Genomic DNA, 14,720 nt, shown 5'->3' with positions numbered 1-14,720 from the left:
GTTTGAAGTCTTGTAGAAGTAGCAGCTATGATTTTCTGTTGCCCAGCATCTTGAATAACACGTGCCCGATTGCTATTCGCATTTCTACATCTTTCATATGCATGTGATTGATTTCGAAATATGAGATGTGATCCATGTGTCTATCTTGAAAAGTGAAAAGGCAAAATTTCGTGATGTCTTAGTCCTATGAATTTTATTCTATTTGTAATAAACTAAGCATTTTGAGAAAATGATCACTTAGCTTCAAGATAAAAACGAAATTATAAATACTATGGTTTTCTGTATTAAAAACTTGATTTATTAAAAATAGAGTACCAAGTTCATGTAGATCTTCTGCACTCGAGTTTCTTTTAGCGAAACAGAATCATATTTAAGTAGAAAACCGTGGAAACTTTATGCAAGGTCAGGGAAATCTAATAATCAGGAAATAGAGAAAGGTAGAAAAGCCAAAGAAACTATGAACATCTTGAGTTTCTTACCACGACGGATAGAAATCAAAGAAGCAACTATTTGGTTAACAATTTTTATTCCCGTTTAATATTATAAGATTCATTAAATCTTTTTGTACATTTCTACAGCAATAGATTTTTTTTTATTACAATGATAACAAAATTGAACTATTATTTTTTTTTACAAGCGCAGTTATTTTTTTTTGTTTAATATTTATTTTTATTTGCTCTCCTTTTGAAATGTCATAATTGCATTTATATGACTATCTCGAAATTTCTAATTGTTTGTTAATTAATTCAGAGCATTCTAGAGATTAATAATCATCTTTGCGTTTTCTCGAGATACATTCAATTTACTGCACCGAGATGCAGTCGAGATAAGTTGTAATCGTCTATCGTAATCTGACGTGATAACATTATATCGAAGTTAGGGAATGATAATTAAACGATTGAACCTAATGCAAATTACAGGGCGAATAAACGCTATTGTCCAATAAATTTTCGATAGAGCTCCACTAGCTATGCCGCGTTAAGATTTTAAAAAACCATTTCGCGAGATATTTCTGATGGATAAGAGATATATCGAAGGAAATAGATCTCATTTTATATGCAGCTGGAGCATTATGTTGAATTTCCCCGCCTAAAGTATGTGCTTACAAAAAAAAGGTGAGTATTTTCGTGAGTCGATTGATATTATTACATAGTTGGAAAATTTGTGTTCCCTTATTAAAAAATATGCTGGTTAAAATTTTTGTGTTAAATATTTAATTGAACTCAAGTATTAAATTATTAAAACAATTGAAAAAAAAAATGTAAAAATAACACAATGTGCACCTATTTTTAATTTTACACAATAGATATGTTCCGTATTACTAATGACAAGATCCATCTGTTAAAATTTACAGAAAAAATATTGATTTTATTCTACAATAGGAGAGAGTGACTACAGACCGTCAATAACATTTTTCCAAGTCAATTTTATTATTAAAAATATGATTTTACAAAAAATTTATTTCAAATTACTTTAAAGTTTATATTTATTTTGTGTTAAAATATTTACATAGTATTAGTGTCACTATTTAACATATCCATATTATGTTAAATTAACATAAACATTTGTGTGGACCGTTTGAGACATATGATATCTGCTAAATTTTTAAAACAAATTTTTCAACTGTATATCGATATTAATACCTATTGCCATGTAAAGTAATGAAGCAGTCGAATGATACTGATTGAAAGTGCAATAAACTAATTGAATGATGTCAATAAAGAATATATGCATATTCTGATGTAGAGCTTTTCTATTCTCCGAACCATAAAAGTCTTTGGAGAAAGCGGAATTTTTTATAACGGTATTATCTTGTACTTATTAGATCAGATCTCACGTAATTACTAGATTATATGTACATCATTAGCTGCGTGAAACGCGGTCGACTATTCTTCCGCGAATATAAAGTTTGCTGTCATTATTATAAAATTAACCTTTAATTAACATATTCTTGTGGAATAGAGCGCGCGCGCTCATGCGATCTTTCAAAGGTTCTTTAATGTACAAAAAAGAGAGTAACAACTTTTCAATTTCCCGACTATTTTACAAGACATTTTTACAAGATACGTAGCACAAAAGCTCTTTCATATTTTTTTAACTTTTCTTAATTTTAATATGATTTTAAAGTCGAGATATTATATGTTTATAGACTTTGACATCGATATTCATGAAATATTAAGTTTTAATTTTTCTATTAATTTTTAATTTTGTTTTTTGTGTTTTGTATTTTTTATTTGTATTAATTTTTAATTCTTGTATAAATTTTTAATTTTTTGCATTAATTTCTAAGTTTTAATATTTCTATTAATTTTTTATTTTATGTTTTTTCTGTTTTGTATTATTGGATATATTTTTTCTTTTAATATTGAAAATAAATAAATTTTATATATATAATAAATTTTTATTTAGTTAACACAATTTTTTAATATTATTATTTTTGTAAGAAGTTAAAACAACTATTTTGTACAACTGTTTTCGGTTAAAATATTTGTATAATTTTTTATTTTCAATTGGCGCAATTTTTTGATATATGTTAGACTCTGACATCGATATTCATGAAATTCTGTACCTAATTTGTGAGATACACGCAGACACACGTACAAAGTAATTTCAAATTTCGTTCATTAGCATATATTACAAAATTATCCTTAGAATTAAAATCTCTTATATTGTTTATTCTTACTTAAATTATATCAAGTATATGAAAGTTCATTTTCAAGTCTTAACTTTTAATTACTTTTAGTTGCCTTACAAGCTTTTAACCAGACAGCAGATCAACTGAAATTTTTTCAATTAATTAAAAAATTCGAGCTAATATCGCCTCACTGAAAACGGAACTGCATCAGTCGCAGTGCATAATGTAAATTTCCACGTTAGATTGCGGTAATCATATGGACGACATGTCTTTTGTTCACATCTGCGGTGGCGGCAAACTGCGGAAACGAGACTTCCTCTGTTAGCGAACTCGACGTTGGTCTAGGACGATTAAAGATTTCTTTCATTCCGCAAAGTAACTACGACGAACCTCTGTAAGTGATATTGTGTGCATGTGCCAGCTTGCAGAGGCATAGTGCGATAGAGCAGAATCAGAAAATGCGGAGAGCGTACCAAGCTGTGAACTGTATTGAAATAATTTCAACGTACGCGTTAAGAAAATTGTCCGTCTGCCTTTTCTCGTAAATTCGAGCTTAACAGTTGCTCGCTGACTCTCAAGTCAATGCCATTGCGTACACCGTTGGAAAATTTGGCTTAAATTTATTACATATCGCATATCTCAAACAATCCACACAAATTTTTGTGGGAATTTAACATAATATGGATATGTTAGATGGTGACACTATGTTAATATTTCAACATAAAATTAATGCAAACTTTACAATAATTTGAAATAAATTTTGTCTAAAATCAACATATTTTTAATGATAAAATTAACTTGAAAAAATGTTATTGACGATCTGTAATCATTCTCACTCCTATTGTAGAATAAAATCAACATTCTTTTCTATACATTTTAACAGATAAATCCTGTCATTAATAATATGGAACATATCTATTGTGTAAAATTAAAAATATGTGCACATTGTATTATTTTTACACTTTTTTCAGTTGTTTTAATAATTTAACATTTGTTTTCAATTAACACAGCAATATGTTAAATTAATATTTAATACATGAATGTGTTAAATATTTAGCACAAAAATTTTAAACGGCATATTTTTTAACAAGAAAACATATTTTCCAACAATGTACTGCATTGCAAAAATATGTGACAAATGTAATATTACTATTTGGATAATTAAATATCAAGAATATAAAAATGTAATATATATATACATGAAAAAATAATAAAATAAATAATAAATAAATAAGAAATTAATATGAAAAAGAGATTATAGAAAGAAATTTGGTTAAATACCAAAAGGTTTAAGTACAAAATATTGTGTGTGATATTTCTCGTTAGACACGCACATCCAAAAATCACAGCGAAATAAACGATCTATTGTTCTTTTTTTCCTCTCTTTAAATATTTTATTACATTTATATAAGGGTATTTTTGATGGCATTTTTCTAGCAGAAAAATCATCGTAAGGATGAGATAAATTACGATGTTACAATTCACTTCACGATATAAATAGTTTATATAAGCGTTCGGTTTATTATGCATTCTCCAGCGCGTGTTGAAATACCGCTAGAGAGAGGGAAAGGCCTGTACAAAGAAAACACAGATTCACTGTAACCTTGGCGTAATCGTGAGAATGAATACGGCAATGCGCGCATTTGCTGTGTCGTGCGTATGCGACACGCGTGCGAAACGCGCAATTTTCCGATCGTCGTCGTCAGGAAAATGTAAATTCCAGTCCTGCAAAGTTAAAAATAGCATACGCGTATTTCCGTATAACATATAATATTAAATAGAAACATATATTGAAAAAAATTACCCGATAAAAATTAATCTAGGTCCATCCATAATTATCGAGCGATTAAACAAAATTGGGAGAAATTTTATTTCGCAACAACAAAAATATTATACAACGAAATATCGTTTCGATGCGAGAGGAGAAAGATTTTTCCTAGCGGCGGTATATAAAGGAACATTTGGACTTTTCGAAAGCGAAGAAAGAAAGCCTAGAAAGCCGACGAACCGCCCGCATTTTGCGTCGATGTCACTTGTCGTTGGATTCGTATCAATTAAAATTCACGCTTGTGCTCATTTTCTTTCCGGTCGTTGCCGATGTAGTTTTCCGAAACTAGCACATATCTACTCTCCGTGATTTTCTGATTACACAAAAACGTTCGTCGACATGATAAGATCGTTAGAATAGGATTCCAACATAATTGGAAAATTTGTATTTTCTTGTTAAAAAATATGCCGGTTAAAGTTGTTGTGTTAAATATTTAACACATTCGTGTGTTAATTTAATATATGGCTGTTGTGTTAATTGAACTCAAGTATTATTTATTTATTAAAATTATACAATTATTAATACAATTGAAAAAAAGTATAAAAATAACACAATGTGCACTTATTTTTAATTTTACATAATAGATATGTTCCGTATCATTAGTGATAGGATTTATGTTTCAAAATTTACAGAAAAAGATATTGATTTTATCGAGGGGTGTCTCACTGTCGCAATACATGCACTGTGAAAAAAAAAGTTGTTAACTTGACTAAATGCGTTCAACTGATTATCATTTTTTTAATTGAAATATTTAAGTACTTAAGTCAAATACGTCATGTTAGATTTAATATGTCGTATTTAATTTAAATACGCCACGGAAGAGATGGATGCTTGGTTCGTGCCTCCTCCCGCCTTAAATCCCCCCTCCCCTCGCTTCACGAATATTTCAGATAAATAGATAAAAAGCCAAAAAAAAAGATAATTTTTTAAATTTAATGAAATAAATTAAAAATAAGATATTGTTGGTAAGAAAATCGACACTATGTTGGTTTTGTGATACAAAATGCGGCCGATTGTTTACAGATAGATTATTACGAGTAAAAGGAATGTCCAGAGAAATGTCATTTAAAACTAAAAAAGAACTAAATAAAAGGAGTACCAACCTAAGGGCCAGCAAATAAAAGAAAAAACTCAAAATAATGACCTTTCATCTGAAAGTACGTCTTCTATAGTTGAACTCGAATGTAAATTTGTCCGTCGCATTACTTGAAATTACACGGCGTATTACATGGAATTACTTGGGTAATTCCCGCTAATTCGCAATACATGTACAAATTTTTGGTGAGTGAGACACCCCTTGGATTTTATTCTACAATAGAAGTGACAGTGACTACAGACTGTCAATAACATCTTTCCAAGTTAATTTTATCATTAAAAATATGTTGATCTTACACAAAATTTATTTCAAATTACTTTGAGGTTTGCATTTATTTTGTGTTAAAATATTAACATAGTATTAGTGTCACCATTTAACATATCCATATTATGTTAAATTAACACAAAAATTTGTGTTAATTTTTGGACCATTTAAGACATGTGATATCTGTCAAATTTAATACAAATTTTTCAACTGTGAAGCCTTGATACATACAGACATCTCACTTATATGTAATATCTGTGTTGCTATCATTATCATAGGGATAGAAACGAAATGCGAAGACGAATTGTATAAATATTAGGTCTTCCGGAAAGTTCTGTCCGTTTTTGGAATAAAACAAAATACAAATTTTTATTACCGTCAATAAACTTTATTAAATAATGTAATTGCCATTATTCGGAGAAGTATTGTCAGCAACTGGATAATTTAAATACAGCAGTCCAAGAAAAGAGGCCGGCGATGTACAATAGGAAGAACATCATACTGCATCATGATAATGCCAGGCCACATGCTGCTTTGGATACTCGTCAAAAAATTGCAGAACTAGGCTGGAAAATTCTGTCGCATCCACCATATTCCCCGGACTTAGCACCCACCGACTATCACTTGTTTTTGTCCTTACAAAATTTTTTGAGGGGCAAAAAATTAAAAAATGAAGAAGATATCAAACAAGCACTGGTTCAATTTTTCGCATCAAAAGATAAAACATTTTTCGAAAAAGGGATATACAAATTGCCCTCACGCTGGCAAGAAATCATTAATAATAATGGCAATTACATTATTTAATAAAGTTTATTGACGGTAATAAAAATTTGTATTTTGTTTTATTCCAAAAACGGACAGAACTTTCCGGTAGACCTGATATAAAGGATCTCTTGTTTCCACACATTTACGAATTCCGATATACGTATAAATTCGCTAGATCACGAGTCTTTTTTCTTTTATGCAATGACGCTAAATAATCAACAGTTTTCAGCTTTTTTATTCGCGGCGTGTAATAAAAATATTTCTTCGTTGTTAGAAAAATAACGAAAAAATAATAGCAATTTTTGCGACTGTCGCTGAAATGATATACATTTGACACATTGATGCTGTGTAACCTATTTATTTATAATTAACAGTCTGGCTTGTCGTGGAAACATGTAACAAATAATCACGTTTGCATAAATGATACGCGACCGCATCTATACGCAAAGCGCGCGTATAAACGTGGATAAATGAGCCTCGTTACGATTCAGCAAATTGAAATAGAGATTCTTTTTTGCGGTCAAACGTTCCAAAAAAATCCACGATTCACGACCAGGCAATTATCAAAGGTAACGCGCTGAGCGTGATGATTTGTATCCCGCGACACGAATAACGGCGCGACCGCACGACTAACCGCGTCGTAATTAAAATCGCAAAAGCTACGCGCCATTAACGCATTTAAATCGTGCCGCAGGTGAAGTTTCTGCATGCCATTGCACTCCCTCAAAGTGCGCGAGTTGACGCACGTGTTTCGTCTAAATGCGACCGCGATGAATTCGAGCTCGCTCGAGACTCATTGAATGATCCTCAAATGTGGAGTTCTCTCTTTCACGTGCTCTTCCTTTCAATGTCGGCTTTTCATCTTATTTCTATCGCGCGGATTAAAAATTATTAGTCACGTGCGAACAGCGTTACACGAAAATGGGTTAATTCATCGCGTATCTTTAGAAAAAATTGAATTTAAAATGTGCAAAATTCTTTTTACGATACCAAGTTACATTTATACGGACGAGATTTTAATTTTTATTTAAATTTTTTAATTTACTTCTTTTTACACGTTTAGGATGTTGCAGAATTGACGGAAAATAGGCACATCAATATTTTATTTTTAGTCAAATTTTATTTAACGGAGATTTCGAGTACCTCAAGAAAATAATTGATATAAATATAGTAACAGGATATCTACTCTCTAGAAAAACTTAGAAAACCTGGAATTCTCAGGGATTTTGTTTTTACCTTAAAAATCAGGGAATTCTCATAGAATTTTATTTGAATTCAGGAAATTTTTTCAAAACTTCTCTCTTTGATCATTTTGTTCTTATATTGCAAATATTGGCAATCTGGCCAATGATTGTGAATTATACATATGTTTCAAATATATTATAAATATATATTTTTCTCTTTGATTATATGTGCATTGTCATAGTAAAAAATATTCAATTTTATTTAACGAAGATTTCGAGTATCTTAAGAAAATAATTAATATAAATATATTAACAAGATGTGTCTACTCTCTGAGAAACCTAGAAAACCTGGAATTCTCATAATACTAATACACATTTTTTATTGTAATTCTTACAATTAATGATAAAAAATAAAAATGTTATGTAAAAATGCTTATCTTACAAAAGTCATTCAGGTCTTCTCAGTACATTTTTAAATTTAATATTTAAATGGTTTATTTTTCCTTTATATGAGTGAAAAGCTTTAGAAAACGCACACAAAAAGAATTTATTTTAAAAAGTTCCATCTAAAAATTCTCTAATTTTACCTGGAATTTTGAACAAATTACCTGAAAAATCAGGGAATTTTTTTACAAACTTTGGATAGATACCCTGTAATTAATTATAATTTAAGATATAGGCAAAATACAGCATGTCCCATAGAGAAGTGATCTTAATTTCATTTCAATAATTTTTCAAATATCGATTATGACTAGTTTAAAATGTTTTTGAATTTATATTATACAGGGTAGGCCATTTTAATGTATCCACTGAAATATCTTAAAATCTATAAGTTTAAGACAAAAATGTTTCTTTTATATTTTATATTTTAATCTGACATATTTTGATATAAAAAATAAAATATCTCGTAAAATATTTAGTTTTTGATAATCTTACCGTAATATTTTGTGTACAGAATAATGAGACAGATCAATTAGTATAAAAAACACAAATAATTGTTTAAAAAAAAACGTAAATAATTACATACTTTTTCTTAAAAACAATTATTTGTTTTTTTCTTTACACTGATTGATTTGTTTTATTATTCTGTACATAAAAGTATTACGGTAAGATTATCGAAAACTAAATATTTTACGAGATATTTTATTTTTTATATCAAAATGTCAGATTAAAATATAAAATAACTCAAAAAGTACTTAATGAAAAAATACTTTATTATAGTGTTTTGAAAAGCTTTCGAGATAAGCTACAAGAATATGCAATAAAAAATGGGGGGTTCCATTTAGGAAAACATCGATCACATTTACTTGGTCTTGAAAAGGTCATTCAAGGTCAAGTCCATATTTTCATCATGTGTCCCCCTGTGAATCATACAACTTTTGTCTAAAACATTTTTGTCTTAAATTTATAGATTTTAAGATATTTCAGTGGATACATTAAAATGGCCTACCCTGTATACATACATACATATATATATATTTATTTATTTATAAAATAATCACATAAAATTTTATTTGACAACCAAGGGGAGGAGAAAAGTTTTTCTGAAATTACATTTAAATATGAAAGCTGTAGTAATTGCCGTCGAATGTTGAACACAAATTGGTCTCGAACGCGATTAATCAAAACGTTCTGGCTGAATCGTGCTGTGCATTTCAATTCGTGTGAACGTCCCTCTCAATTTGTCTTTCTTGACGGCGGACAAGTTTCCGGTTGCCCCGCCAGAATTTTCCTTAAAAAGATCGGCGTCCCCGCCAAGCTTTCCTTTTCTTGGAATTTCCGAGGGGCGGCGCACGCACAATCGACGTGCGGATGAACCGCGGAAGCGGAAACTCCGGAAACTCCGTGGACGAGGATAGTTTACGGGTATTCACAATGAATAAAACGTAAGGGTCACGTCTGCCAAGTTTTACTAGTAGCTGAAGGAGAAGTTTTCTTTTTCTTCCTCTTCTGTGTTTTACCGGGCGTTTCATTTTTTTTTTTTCTCCGACGTTATACGTTCCTTTTTCCTTCCGTCGGATTAACTCGATTCTCCTGACGGGATTAAAAGGAAGGCACAGCGCGTGGCGATTTTTTCCCGTCGACATGCGAACGACGCGACGGCAGCCCGACTTTCTCCATCGGAAAAGTTGAAACGATTACCGGCTGTTTAATCCAACAGCCGAGTAATGCAGTTTGTTGAATTTACCGGATAAATTGTTTGGGATGCGCCAACAGAACGGAGAGCAAAAAGTGTCCGAGAACTTTCGCGAGCTTTCGCGTTTACTTTGGTGACACTTTTGGATCTGTTTTAACCACGTGAAATTCAACGACATCGTATGGAGAACGATTGCATTTATATGGTTTTCAATTATTTCATGCATCGCGTTATATAGAATATTTAGAGTTTAGCGCAAGCTACTATTTAACTATGAATTCTTTGATCTATTTATAATCGATTTGGAATTTTTGTCCGAGAAAATTGGCATGAATTTTTGCGCGAATGTCGTAAAGAGGGGGAATTAATTATACAAGGGACAATTATCTCTGCCAAGAAAAGATCAACTGAATAAAGTATAAATTTTTTTGGAAGATTGGGCGATCTCAGTATGAGATACCTATAGGGAAATATCAAATAACCTGGCGATATATATAGAGGGTGTCCCAGAATTAGACCGACAAAATTTTAGGTTGCTATGAAGGACACCAAAACAAGCCAATTTTGCCAAATAAACCCGTATCCGCAAATGAGTCGTTTTGGCACTAGAGAAGACAATATCAAAGACTAACAAGGGAATCTTGCGAACCCAAAAATTCTGATTTTGACGAAAATTTACACACATATAGGGGAGGTAAATAAATGAATTTAGAAATTTCCAGTTGCGGCTCAAATCGCGATTGATTTGTTTTTCTCGATATATCTCGAAAATTATTCGAGATATCAAAAAATGTTTTATACAAAAGTTCCATGGTAAAAACACCTCTATTTAACCACATTAATAAAATTTTGAAAAAATAATTTTTTTCGAAGATTTTTGCCCTTTTTAGTCTTTGATTCTTTAGTGCCAAAACGGCTCATTTGTGGACACGGATTTATTGACAAAATTGGCTTATTTTGGTGTCCTTTATAAACACCTGAAGTTTGTTGATCTATTTCTAGAACACCATATATATATATATATATATATATATATATTTGTTTCCCGATATCGATGGAAGACGGATGCGGGTCGTGCCACTGTAAGAGCTAGCAACGATACGATATCAAAAACGGTTTCTGCGGTGGCCGCGAGCCAAGTATAGATTGCTAACTGTCACTGGACAATGATATACACCACGTTGAAAGGATTTCAAAGGAACGTACTCTCGATCCATACACAGCGTTATGCTGGTATCGTTGGATGGCTTCCTAAGAAATATCGTTACTGCGCCATTTGTCTTCCGATACAATATAAGATGCTTTGCAGATATTACATTGAAGATTCACCTCAATTTGGTTAATGCGTTCCTGTTTGGAAATCAATTTTTTAACGCGCCTATAAATATAGAGAAACTGTATAATGCAAAAGCTCTGTTGAATTAAAAGTTATACTTCATCTAATAGATTTTGATTTTTCACGATATGTGTATTTTAAAATAATAGCAGTTAAATTATTTCTGTCTTAAAAGTTTAATGAGATCATTTATAACTGCGCGTCATTTAACAAGCGTGCGCTTTACCACGTTAGCGAATTTTAATTTACGCCTCTTTATTATCGCACAATATTTTTACGGGCTATTTCATAATACATATAGCTTTTTCTACTTTTAATATGACTCTTCTATTATGAATAAAACATATATTTTTAGAATAGTATTAAATTCTGAATTAAATTTAATATTATTGGAAATGTTAGTTTTTTGTTTGTAATAATAATAATTTCGCTTGTATCAACAAAAAAAAAAAAAAAAAATTATTACACATTTAACGATTCTAAATAAAGTGACAATAATTTTTTCAAAATGCTATATTTGGCTTCAATTACGAACGAAATTATTGTTATTCTATACAACTACAAATGAAATACTACACTATCATCTTTTGCATGGAAAACTTAATTTATTACTTTTCTATTATGAAATAAAATTTTATTGTGAAATCAACTTTCTATTATAAAAAAAAACATATATTTAAAATAATATTAAATTGAATTGAATTTAATATTATTAAAAATGCTAGTATTTTATTTGCAGTTGTTTGTAATAATAATAATTTAAAAAAAAAAAAAAAAAAAAAAATTATTACACATTTAACGATTCTAAATAAAGTGACAATAATTTTTTCAAAATGCTATATTTGGCTTCAATTACGAACGAAATTATTGTTATTCTATACAACTACAAATGAAATACTACACTATCATCTTTTGCATGGAAAACTTAATTTATTACTTTTCTATTATGAAATAAAATTTTATTGTGAAATCAACTTTCTATTATAAAAAAAACATATATTTAAAATAATATTAAATTAAATTGAATTTAATATTATTAAAAATGCTAGTATTTTATTTGCAGTTGTTTGTAATAATAATAATTTCGCTTGTATTAACAAAAAAAAAATTATTACACATTTAACGATTCTAAATCAAGATACATATATCAGCGATTTTTTTTATCTGAAATCGAGTGACAATAATCTTTTCAAAATGCTATATCTTTTATATGGCTTCGACTACGAATGAAATTATTATTATTATGAATAAAATACTATCACCTTCTGCATGGAAAACTTAATTTATTAAAAATAGAATGTTGAGATTACAAGGGTGTTTTAGACACGGCATTGCGCTCGCTGTCGAAGAGTAAGGAGGTTAATCAATAATTCATGTTGGCGCAGTACCTTCGTTCGATTTATCTATTCCAGCGTGGAAGCGCGGTTCTCCAATTTCGCAGCGCTACGTTACACCACGTAATTACTGCCACAATTTCAATTGAACGCGGCACTTAGAGTAATTAAGAGACGAGCTTCCATCGCGCTGCTCCGCCTTTGCACACGCGGGACGAAAGGTGGTTAGTTAGAAGCTTTCTTTGTATTCTTCTTGGTGTCGACGTAAATTGTAAGAAGGACGTAAAACGTAGCCCAAGGGATCGCATGTGATCTTGTGTAAGCTTTAAAACGTCGCTTGCAACGACTACCTTGATTAATTAATCCTGGCTGGTTTCTGACATTTTCCTTTAAATTGATTCCAGGAAAGCATACTTCATTTACCCATATGTGTATAGTGATGCATTTTATTTTTATTTAAAAAAAAAAAAATAGAAATCCAGATTAAAATAAAATGACACAGAAATATATGCTAATATTATATTTAAAACTCGATCGATTCTCTGACTTTATTTGCTGGTTATTTAAAAATCTCGATATTTTTGTCATGGAAGAAAAGCGATTTGAAAAACTTGATTGAGAATTCTATTTCAGATTAATCGGGAAATTAGTCATTATAATTTAATCCATTTAAACACGTTGAATAATAGCAACCGACGAAGATAGCAAATTTAATTTATACTGATAAAAATACGCGGCTAAAAATTCATCCAGATTGTCCTCTCAGGATTAACGGGTCTACCACCGAGAGGGCTGTTAACCGCCCTGTTAACGTCAGTGTCATCGTCGGTGCAGTATCCGGCTTACGCAGATAACGCAGCATCCACCGCTCGCGGGAAAAGAGTATCTCGACTGGGACGTATCCCATGAATTAAACATCGTCCATGCCGCTGGCGCAAACGAGATTCGCAAATTCATTTCGCACTCGGCACGCGTATACACGAAAGGGATGACGCTGTACGCGCCTGATTCTCTGGGAGAGCTTATGAATTTCGAACCGAGCTTCCCGGCCTCGCGGAATTGTAATCTAATAACGTTAATTGTTTTACGTGATTTCAAAACGATATGACAGTCGGCAAACTGGATTAATCGCACCGAAAATGCGATAAATGCGACGCGCACAGTCAGCTGTTCCATCAATATACAATAATTGACATTGCTCTGGTAATCAAGGATTGAAATCATGCTGATTCGTGATTAATAGGCGTGGAAATCACGCATAGAAATTTATCGTGAAAATGATAATTTTTGCGCCGAGTTTATTACATTATCTCGTCATTCATGATTAAATTTTAACCATACAAAATTATTATTATATTAAATTATTATTATATATTTTTTCCTTATTGCCAAAATTCAAGAATAGAATCCAAATGACAGATAAATAATATTTTTTGCTAGATACGTTACTTTTACAAACTTTCTACTTTTTTTTTGCAAATATACAAATTACATTTGAATTAATTAGTTTAAAAATCTGACGTCCGGTTTTTTCTTGTTTATTGTTCGAACAATATTCTCGGGTTGTTAGATACTCATTGTCAGTCACTCGGTTTCATGGCCGAAAGAAAGCGAGCATCCGAGTATAAAATTAATTGCAGTTCGATACAAAACAATCTCAGGAATTCAATTTTCAAGAGAGAAAATTTCTTTTCTCAGGTCTAAGCATAGTTTTATCGCTATTAATGCAACAGGTGCGCGATCGGGCTTTCGCTGGGGTGACAAGAAAGAATCGGCTATATTACTCGACCATTCCAGTCGCGACGAATCGCTTTTTGCAGACAAGAAATTTATATGTGGCAAAAATTGAATATAAATGCATAGTAATATAAATATAAGTGTAAAACCCAACGGAACATAAATTAAAATTTTTGTAGATGGAGTATTTTAAAATAAGTTTTTTTTTGTGTACGTTTTCTAATGCTTTTCACTCATACAAAGGAAAAATAAACTACTTAAATTTTAAATATTATATTAAATTTAAAAATGTTTTGAAAAGAACAAAATGACTTTTGTATAAGATAAGCATTTTTCATTTGCATAATATTTTCATTTTCTATAATTAATTGTAAGCATTACAATAAAAAATGTGTATTCAGTAT

The 14,720-nt window shown here is 30.7% G+C and overlaps 1 protein-coding gene across 1 annotated transcript in view; it reads left to right on the top strand.

Moving 5' to 3' along the window:
• Positions 1–14,720, top strand: part of LOC115245378 — a 134,023-nt gene that overhangs the window by 99,289 nt on the left and 20,014 nt on the right.

Source organism: Formica exsecta, unplaced genomic scaffold, assembly GCF_003651465.1.
Source record: "Formica exsecta isolate Colony F162 unplaced genomic scaffold, ASM365146v1 scaffold96, whole genome shotgun sequence".
NCBI lineage: Eukaryota > Metazoa > Arthropoda > Insecta > Hymenoptera > Formicidae > Formica > Formica exsecta.
The sequence above is the reverse complement of the archived record's forward strand: the minus strand, read 5'-3'. Positions and strand labels throughout refer to the sequence as shown.